The sequence below is a fragment of the Temnothorax nylanderi genome, unplaced genomic scaffold (assembly GCF_030848795.1).
Source record: "Temnothorax nylanderi isolate EJ_2023f unplaced genomic scaffold, tnyl_v1.0 TNYL_tig0451_pilon, whole genome shotgun sequence".
NCBI lineage: Eukaryota > Metazoa > Arthropoda > Insecta > Hymenoptera > Formicidae > Temnothorax > Temnothorax nylanderi.
The window spans coordinates 136,112-146,843 of record NW_027249513.1 but is presented as its reverse complement, the minus strand read 5'-3'; the positions used below and the strand labels follow the sequence as shown (position 1 = coordinate 146,843).

Genomic DNA, 10,732 nt, shown 5'->3' with positions numbered 1-10,732 from the left:
AAAATTACGGTGCTCTCTGGGCTTGGTCAACTTTTCATTTTGAAGGCTTCAATCGAACATTAAAAACTTTATTCAATGGTTCACAATGCATAGCGCAACAAATATCTAAAGTTTATTCTAGATTAAGGTTTATTAACAATAACAGGTCGACTTTTACTGGCGAAAATTGTAGTTCGAAAGGCAAAGCTATTTTTGATTCGTTAATGAAAGTGTGTCATATTAAAAGATGCACAGAATACGAAAATTCTTTAAAAGCATTTGGAATAAAAAAAGAAATAGTGTTAACTGCCATACAAAAACTTGTTGTAGAAGAATTAATAGGGGAACCTGTCGAAAGCACGGCTTTCACTTTTGATCGATTTATTTTTAGAAATATTCTTTACCATACTTCAAATTATCCTAGATTATTAAAAAGATATAATAGTACAATATTAACAGAGAACGGATTGATATTGGATATATTACATTTATGTATTGTGACAAAAGCAAATGGTGGAACTGAAACTAATTTATTATTATGCAAAGAATATTGTATTTTACCGGAAGAAGTATGCAGAAATAATCGGATATCTTCCATGAATTTTAGTTTTATTACAAAAGAAACTGATAACATTAGAGGTTGCCTATTGGATATGATTAAAAGTAAATGCGTTCTTATACCATATTCCAATGGGCATAAGCAATTTATCATGCCTGTCGTTAATACAATTGAAACCGATTGATTTCTAGAGACATAGCGAGCAAGAGATACGGGTGAACAATGCGTAAACTTTTTGGATGAATGTATGTACAATATTATATTATTATTAAGTCAGTCTATATAGTTATAATGTAAATTAATGTATTTTGTAGTAAATAAAATAATATATATTAAGCAGATATGTCAGATTCTTACGTATTTATATTGCCCAATATATATATTATTGAAATTATTATTTGATCATGTAAAAATAATGTATAATAATAATTACACTATGCATGCATATCTGTATATATTTTTTAATTTTAGAAATATTTTACTGTTTTATGATGTCAAAATGGCGAATACCCTGTATACACACTGACACTTCATATTTTTTTATATTTATTTACTTATAAAACATAAAATTAAAAAATAATAAAATGTGGTTAAAAAGTGATACATTAAATCTAATAAATTTCAAACAATATTTATAGAAATAATTTATATACAGCTGCATTGAAGTAAAAGTATACTATATATATGATAATAAGACTCGCTATTTCACATGGATTACTGGTAGCATTATGTTTAATACACGCGTGTAGTAGTGTATTACACATTTTGTAGATTACATGTGTAGTCTACTACACAAGTCATTTACCATACGTGTAGTATATTACACATATAGTGGATTACACGTGTAGTCTACTACACAAGTCACTTACCACACGTGTAGTATATTACACATATAGTGGATTACACGTGTAGTGGATTACACGTGTAGTGGATTACACGTGTAGTGGATTACACGTGTAGTGGATTACACGTGTAGTGGATTTCACACTTCATGATTAGACGTGTATTCCATATTACAGGGATTTCACGCACTAAAATAATTACAGCGTGTAATAACTACAGATTATTGTGTTCCTTTCTGTGATAACTACAGGGGGTCCTGTAGTAACTACAGAAGTGTAATATTTACTGGCTGTAGTTTCTTTCCGTAAGGGAGCTGCTATACTTCGATGCGACAATAAAGCGGCAACTATTTGTGCACAGACTAGTGGCGGAAATAGATTGAGACACATGACAGACATACACCAGGACTATGTAAAAGAATGTGTTAAATACGACCGTATTGTTATTGAATGGGTTTCAACGAAAAATCAATGGGCTGACATAATGACGAAACCTTTGTGTTCTGAAATCCATGATCAATTACGAAATAAAATCTTAAATTACGATTGTTTTGAATAGACTGATTAATTATAAATTATGATTGTTCGATCAGATGAATTAAATATATGACTGTATAAATACTAAAGAAAAGGATGATATAATAACGACTGGTATTTGTAATTTTTGAAATTTTAGGAAGCCGATAAATCAAAGGTAACGACGGAATGAACGAGAAGAAGACAGTATGAACAAAGTAGTTTATAACAGCAAAATGACTGGAAATTTAAGGATAACGATAAAGTTCTAAGAAAAAGCGTAGTTTAAGTTTACTCGAATGAAACAAGTTGATATCACATTATATAATTTTATATGTTAACGCCAAAGATTATATTGTTCTGTAACCTAGATTAAGAGTTTACATATTGATATATATATCTATATAGTTTTGTAGTAAAAGACGTTATGAGACCAAGTTTGAGTTATAAAGAACATACCAGAGTCAAACTCGGGAGGGAGTGTTGGAATATTTGAATTTTACGCCATTTATTATAAGCTCGCTTGACTCCAGTATTCTTCCTCCTTCTTCTTCTTCCGCTTTCTCTGCGGGGTATCCTTCAGTTGTCTGATGGCTGACGAGGTGTACAGATCGAAGTGTGTGATCAATAAATCGAAACCTTTTCCGAAGACGAAATACCGAGTTTTGGATTTTCTACTCCTTCATCAAACAATAATGTCAACACAATCAGTTATTACTTTAAGTAATTAATAATTAATTATAAAATATATTTTGTAGCTACATCTTGTGTACATATGGCTTATTCGCGTGTATAGATTTCCTTTGTTTAATATTAATCTTACTTAATTAAAGCATTTTGATTTTTGTATTACTACTAAAGACGTCAAATTATGATTCAGGTATTGAAAATAACTCCGAGGAAATAGAAATAAAAGTAAATTGGTCTTTATATCGGAAAAGTAAAATTGGAGAAATATTAATATATTTTTCCGCTTACACAAATACCGGAAAAATATTTAGCACAAAGTTAGACGCCAGCACAATACCCGTTATTCACGGCTTAAAATTGCTAAGCATGTGTTCGATAATCATGTTCCATAGTGTATATTATACATTTAATTCTCTCGGTAAGTAATTTATAATAAATCTCTAGAATAGACATTTTTAGCTCTTTTGTTTTTTTACTCTTTACGCATAACGAAAATTGCTTTGTATTGACAGACAATAAAGTATGGCTGTGGAAGTTCATTGACAGTTATAAATACATGGGATTCATAGCAGTTGACATGGGATTCATAGCAGTTGATATATTTTTTTTTTCAAGCGCATGTTTAATGACATTGAATTATATGTATTTACAAGTTAAAAGGAACGAAGTACCAAAGCCGATTGGTTGCGGAGAAAAATTAATTGAATTCTTTGTTCACGTAATAAAAAGATATATTCGGTAAGTTTTTATTATATGATGATATGTTTGAAGAACACAAAAAACAATACAAACAATATAATAAAATTATTGTAGTAATAATTAAAATAAGAGAATATGTTACAAAGAAATTTGAATATTGATTTCAATGTAAGCTAAATACTAACTCTCTTTTTTTCACACGCGTCTGTAATAAAATTTTTCTTTTTAAGGCTGACACCGACTTACGTGACGGTGATAGGAATAGCGGATTTAAGCTCGGCTTGGTTTAATAAAACATCGCAATCTTACATGTACGAAAGGTCGCACGAAACTTGTGCGAAATATTGGTGGAGAAATCTTTTGTACATACATAATTTCTTTGGAATGGATGAAATGGTACGAACACGTTTGATTAAGATCAATTTGAAATTATACTTGGAGACGCATAAAACTTTTCTAAAATTTTTATTGCATTACAGTGCATGAGTTGGAGTTGGTATCTATCCAATGATATGCAATTCTATGTAATCGCTATGGCGTTGTTTTTCATTTTCTCGACTATAAGGTATGTTAATTAACCAACTATTATAGTTAATGTCTTCTTCGAGTGTTAGAGATTGAACAATTCGCGCCCTCGTTACTCTCTATAAACCTTTTACCAATGGCTAACAGTAGCGCTGCTGGATTGTGGTGGCGCTATCGTCTTTTTCTCTAGTTACTTTAGATGACGCTGTCTTCTACAGCGTTCCAAAAACTTTCACTTCACTTTTGTTCGTTGCTATGTGTGTACGTTAGCTTCTTCTTCTTCCGTCTCGAACATTCTTGAGTGTACACGCGTTATAATAAAAGATCCAGTTCATTAATCCTAACCGGTTAATTCTCGTCATCCCTGACCTGCCTATCCTAACAGGTTATGGGCCCAGCGGTTTCGCGAACGACGAAAATCGAACGAAGGACTTTTTCTGTGTACGCCTTTATCGGAAGTGCTTGATCGCGTACGCGCGAAACGAACTACGACGCGAAATAGTTGAGCCACGAATAGCTATCAAACATGAGTACGTTTAATTCGACGCGCATCGAACTCTTAACGAAGCACAATTACGATACGTGGTTAATCCAAGTTGAGGCGCTTTTGATAAAAAACGACTCGTGGCCGTACGTTAATGGCGACATTCCGAGGCCCGCCGTGACCGGCGAAGGCGAAGCACTCGCCGCGGCACAAACTGCGCTGAACAACTGGACCATCCAGGATCGCAAAGCGAAGAGTGATCTAGTCTTGTCCGTTAGTCCGACGGAACTTAAGCATATTCGGAACTGCAACACGTCCAAAGAGGTATGGGACAGGCTAAAATCTGTTTACGCTTCCCAGGGACCTATGAGAAAAGCCGCGCTCTTGGAACAATTACTATTGAAGAAAATGCGCGAGGACGAAGACGCGAGGGATTACTTATCCCGATACATGGATACGGTGGATAAATTGCATAATATGGATATCGAGATCAACGGCGATTTACTGTCTATAATGCTGCTTCACAGCTTGCCAAACAGTTTTGACAACTTTTGCTGCGCAATCAAATCTCGCGACAATCTGCCGGACATAGACGCATTGATGATCAAGATCATCGAAGAGCGCGATAGCAAGGTTCATAAAAACGCCGAGGCGGACACGAACGCCATGTTCTCGAAGCAACAGTCGAAGACACCGACGGATGGCGCCACCGGCCGTCAACAAGGCGGTAAGAACTCCTCGAACGAAGCAAGATACAAGTGTCACTATTGCAAGAAGAAGGGCCACAAGGCCGCGGACTGCTTCAAGAAGAAGAGGGAAGCCCAAAGTGCGAATACCGCGAGTGACGTTTTTTTACGCAAACGAAATCTCTAATGTCTCCACGAGCGGATCGTCAAATTATGTGACGAGTCAAAGGTGGTGTCTCGACAGCGGATGCACCTCGCATCTCTGTAAGGACGCCAAGTTATTCGCGAAAACGTACAAAGCTGAGAACGGTATAAAGTTAGCAAACCAGGCAACCGCGTGCGCGACGGCCAAGGGTGACGTGAACGTGACAGTCTCGAACGGTAAACGGAACAGGGAGGTTACGCTCGCGAACGCGCTATACGTACCGGACCTTCGAACGAACCTCTTATCGATCGCGAAAATAGTCGATAAAAATCATAAAGTCCTGTTTACCGAAAAACACGCATACGTGAAAGACGCTAACGGTGTTATAAAAATGGTGGCTGATCGTGAGGGTGATCTGTTTTTCTTACGTGAGGGACATGACACGGCATGCATAGCTACGAGTGCCTCGAATAGCGCGACCGAATGGCATTGCCGGCTTGGCCATTTGAACTGGAACGACATGTCTTTCATGCTACGAAACGAGATGGCATCTGGCTTAACCTTCAAGGTCAACGACGTGCTTCCTCCGTGTGATGTATGTGCCACCGGAAAACTCACGAGACTCCCCTTTCCAAAACGTCACGCAAGATCACCTGACTTGCTTGGAATAGTGCACACAGATCTGTGCGGCCCCATGCGAACACAGTCGCGGGGCGGCGCCCGATATTTTCTCACATTTACCGACGACCATAGCCGCTGGACCGTGATTTATTTTCTGAAAAACAAATCCGAGGTGGCATCCAAGTTTCTGGAGTATAAAAATTACGCAGAGACGCAAACCGGTAAGAGAATCAAAGCACTGCAGTCAGATAACGGGAGGGAATTTTGCAACGCAACTATGGATAAAATATTGGCGGAGGCTGGAATTCAACGACGGTTAACGACTCCATATACACCCGCACAAAACGGTGTAGCCGAGCGGAAGAATAGGACACTCGTCGAGTCTGCTCGCTGCATGCTGACGGAATCCGGACTCCCGACATCTTTTTGGGCCGAAGCTGTTGCAACCGCCAATCACGTGAGAAATCGGTGCCCGACAAAAATTCTCGATACGAAGACACCCTTCGAGGTGTGGACGGGCAGGCGCCCCAGCCTTAAATACCTGCAGAAATTTGGAGCCAAGGTGTACATCCTAGACAAATCTCCTGACAAGGGCAAGTTTTCGCCAAGAGGAATTGAAGGAACTCTCGTCGGATATTCCGAAACGTCCAAGGCCTATCGCGTTTGGGTGCCGTCTGAGATGAAGATTCATGTGACGCGAGATGTCAAGTTCTTCAACGAGCTCCAGACCAGGGAGGGCCAGCAAGATCCTGTCCATGGATCCTCGGGCAACCTTTTTTCTGTTTCAGATAATCAGCAGAGCCCAGGGACGATCGGCGAGACTGAAATTGGCGGAAACACACACCCTGATGCGGGGGTTCTACCGAACGATGAGGAGCCAGATCGGGGCGGTCACAATGAGAACCCGCCAATTAACGCTGCGAACGAAGCCGACCAAGGGGAACCGGATCCAGCAGACGATCAATTACGACGTGGTCCCGGTAGACCGCGCAAAATATTGACGGGCAAACCGGGTCGACCCGCCAAAGGATATAACATGGTGCCGGGCGTCGCCGAACCACGGGAAGCAGGAAATCAGGTCGAGTCAAGCGAAGATGAGACGTGGGAAGATGCCGAATTCGCATTCAATGCATGCGAAGTCCCGTTTCGCGAGGCAATATCCGGACCAGATAAGGATGAATGGCTCGACGCGATATATTCGGAAATTAGAAGCCTTGTCATCAACGATACTTTCGACATCGTGTCAAGACCCAAGAACGCGAAAGTCATTAAGTGCCGTACGGTCTTAAGAAATAAATTCGACGCCAACGGAGTCTTAAATCGAAGGAAGGCACGCGTAGTCGCGAAGGGATACGCTCAACGTCCCGGTATCGACTTCCTTGGAACTTACGCTCCGGTCGCCCGCCTAGGTTCGCTTCGACTCCTGATGGCTCTAGCCGCGAAGTTCGATCTGACGGTTTCCCAATTAGATATCGAGACTGCATATCTAAACGGAAAAATCGACACCGACATATACATGGACTTGCCGGACCTATTGCAAGCAACTCTCGAGAGGATGGCCCGTCAGGAGGAGGATCCCAAGATTCTGGAGCGAGTTCGCGCTATGCTGAAAAACATCAAGGGACCGGACAAGGTGTGCATATTACTGAAAGCCCTCTACGGCCTGCGTCAGGCCGGAAGACAGTGGCACGAGGTGCTCGATGAAGCGCTTCGCAGCATGGGATTAACTCCTACCAACGCGGACCCATGCGTTTATGTCGACGAGAAAAAACTCACCTTTGTGCTCGTCTATGTGGACGACATCCTAATCATTTCCAAGGATCGAGATATGGAAAATCGGATCAAGAGTGGGCTTGCTGGATTATTCAAGGTTAAGGACCTCGGCCACGCCAAATACTGCCTAGGCATCGAGATTCGGCGCGATGGAGAGAGGATTCATCTTGGTCAGCGAGGTTACGTCAGGGAGGTTTTGAAGCGTTTCGGCATGGGTGATTGTAAGCCCGTTAGCACCCCCATTGCCTTAGGCGTCAAGCTAACGAAGAACGCGGGCGTTGAAGAGAATAACACCGAAAATTACCCATATCAGGAACTAATTGGTGCACTGATGTATCTTGCCGTGGGAACACGCCCCGACATAGCGCATGCAGTAAGTGCACTTAGTCAGTTCAATACAAGTCACACAAGAGAACATTGGGCTGCTGCCAAACGTGTGCTCCGATACCTTCAGAGGACTTCCGATTATGAGTTAGTCTTCCACAAAAACGATCAATCGTTGCGAGGCTATACGGATGCTGATTGGGGCAATTGCGCTATCGACAGACGTTCCTACACCGGCTACATCTTCACACTCAGCGGAGCCGCCATAACATGGGAATCGCGCAAACAGAGAACGGTTGCTTTATCATCCACGGAGGCCGAATATATGGCTATCGCCGACGCTACCAAGGAGGCCATGTATCTTACCAGCTTTCTCAAGGAACTCGGACGTGCGGATCTCGCGGACGCTGTAATCTACAACGACAACCGTAGTGCTGGACTGTTGGCTGAAAACCCTGTGTTTCATTCCAGGTCCAAGCACATAGATATTAGACACCACTTCATCCGTCAGGCGATAAATGAACGCGCATTGAAGCTTGTATATCTTCCTACGGAGGAGATGATTGCCGACATCCTCACTAAAGCCTTATCTGGAGTTAGACATTTGAGATGTATATCAGGCCTGGGACTTCAACCCATCGATTGTTCCCGGGCGCAACTTGAGGGAGGGTGTTAGAGATTGAACAATTCGCGCCCTCGTTACTCTCTATAAACCTTTTACCAATGGCTAACAGTAGCGCTGCTGGATTGTGGTGGCGCTATCGTCTTTTTCTCTAGTTACTTTAGATGACGCTGTCTTCTACAGCGTTCCAAAAACTTTCACTTCACTTTTGTTCGTTGCTATGTGTGTACGTTAGCTTCTTCTTCTTCCGTCTCGAACATTCTTGAGTGTACACGCGTTATAATAAAAGATCCAGTTCATTAATCCTAACCGGTTAATTCTCGTCATCCCTGACCTGCCTATCCTAACATCGAGTATACTTGAATAAATATATTATAAATTTCAGATACTTCTATGCCGCTGTTACGATATTGAGTGCACTTTTAATTATAGGCTCGGTTATTCTTAACGGTTATATTTCACACGTTTACGAATATATCGCGACGTAAGTTACTAAAGTATTTTACTTATTGAGAAATCAAGTTAAGAGGATGCTCTTTCTTATTGTTACAGATTTGATGAACAGAACAATCTTGCAGATATCTTTTATATCCCACCATGGATGAGAATGAATCCATTTATTATTGGGATAATTACGGGTTGCATTTTACATTTAAAGAATAATTTTGTTTTGAAAAAGGTAAAGTATATTTTTTTGTTTTATATAACATATTGAAAATAAATAGTCATTAAAATATTTATGGAATATATAAACTTATTCTATAGAAACTAACTAGTTTCATATAAATTAATTATATAGTATCGCATAAATGAAAATGTATTATATTAATTTGACATACATTTCAGAAACATATAATTTTGTGTTGGTGCCTGGCTATTCTTTGCAAAGTATTCGTACTATTTTGTCTTACTATCGATACAGATCCGTTCTAGCTACTTCTATTTATGTAGCACTGAACAGAACACTTTGGGGCACATGTATTGCATGTGTTGTAATAGCATGTTCCACTAAACACGGAGGTTCGTTTATTCATTAATACATAAATACATCTTATAAAAATCGGTATATTTTAATATATTAGTGATATATTTTAAATATTGTCATAGTTTAAAAACATCATTTTTATCATTGTATGCTTGCTTTGTTATAGGCATTGTTAATCAGTTACTCTCATTCAAGGGCGGGATTCCTCTTAGCAGGCTCACATACTGCGCTTATCTTTTAAATCCGATCATCATACAAGCGATTCATTTATATGGTGAAACGTCGATTCATTTTGAATTACTGTCCTTTGTAAGTATACATATATTTGAAATTTCAGCATTAATAGAGGAATATCGTGAAAAATGCATTAATTTTTTTTAACTTATGGTTCCAGATTATTATGACTTTGGGATACATTATAATCACTTACCTTTGTTCCTATGTATTATCTTTGATGTTCGAGATGCCCTACATTTCGTTAATGAAAATGTTTATTAAGTACCGCAATAAGCCATATAGAAAGAAAATGGAATCTTGTATACAAACCACATACCTTTAATGATTTAATGTTATACAATACGTGCCAATAGTTTTAGGACGATTGAATAATATAGACTACAAGATCCGAGGTAAAGTAAAACTGATTATTAAGGATGTATATCGCTTAAGTCAAAATAGAGGGATAAAGGTGAAATTTATAGAGATTGCGCACTTATATATCCCAAAAACCTGTGTTTTTGCGATCGATTGTCTGACCCGTTTAAAAGTTATTAACTTTTAAATTTCGTATGAGTTCTTATGGAGATTGACAGATTATCAAATATATGCATTCAGAATATAAAGAAAAAATAGAGAACTATTCTTGAAAAAATTACTATGTATAGAGGATACATTGGCACAGATTCTCAATAAATTTCACGATGATTCACTGACTAGTTTCTGAGAAAAGAAATAAAAACTGCAGCACTCTCACAGATCTTGGCGTTCGACCCTAAAAACACGGCAACGTCGCACTGCGACGCACAGTGGGAAATTTCGGTGACTTTTTGGACAAAAATCTTGTTAGAGCTCAATTCTTTATGAAACTGAATGAATTTTTTTTTAAATACTCGTAAAGACTTATACTTTAGACAGGAACTGCAATAATTTAGTTATCGTTAACCTACATTTAAAAAAATTATTAATGCGAGTAAAAGTAAAACTCATGTATGTGTATGTGAAGTTGGCATATCAATTGTCAGCATATAAAAAAAAAGTGGAGTTCTCTTTGCATACAACCGAG

At 39.0% G+C, this 10,732-nt stretch overlaps 3 long non-coding RNA genes across 3 annotated transcripts; all 3 read left to right on the top strand.

The window, feature by feature from the left end:
* The first annotated feature begins 3,027 nt into the window (after positions 1 to 3,027).
* Positions 3,028 to 3,859, top strand: LOC139782922 (uncharacterized). Its single transcript, XR_011721058.1, has 3 exons — positions 3,028 to 3,324; positions 3,516 to 3,681; positions 3,765 to 3,859. It is a non-coding gene; the product is annotated as an uncharacterized lncRNA (long non-coding RNA).
* Positions 3,860 to 8,848: 4,989 nt separating this feature from the next.
* LOC139782923 (uncharacterized) lies at positions 8,849 to 9,366 on the top strand. The gene is made up of 3 exons (XR_011721059.1): positions 8,849 to 8,949; positions 9,018 to 9,144; positions 9,312 to 9,366. It is a non-coding gene; the product is annotated as an uncharacterized lncRNA (long non-coding RNA).
* A 293-nt stretch (positions 9,367 to 9,659) lies between these two features.
* On the top strand, positions 9,660 to 10,468 carry LOC139782924 (uncharacterized). Its single transcript, XR_011721060.1, has 3 exons — positions 9,660 to 9,759; positions 9,845 to 10,079; positions 10,426 to 10,468. It is a non-coding gene; the product is annotated as an uncharacterized lncRNA (long non-coding RNA).
* Positions 10,469 to 10,732: the final 264 nt, after the last annotated feature.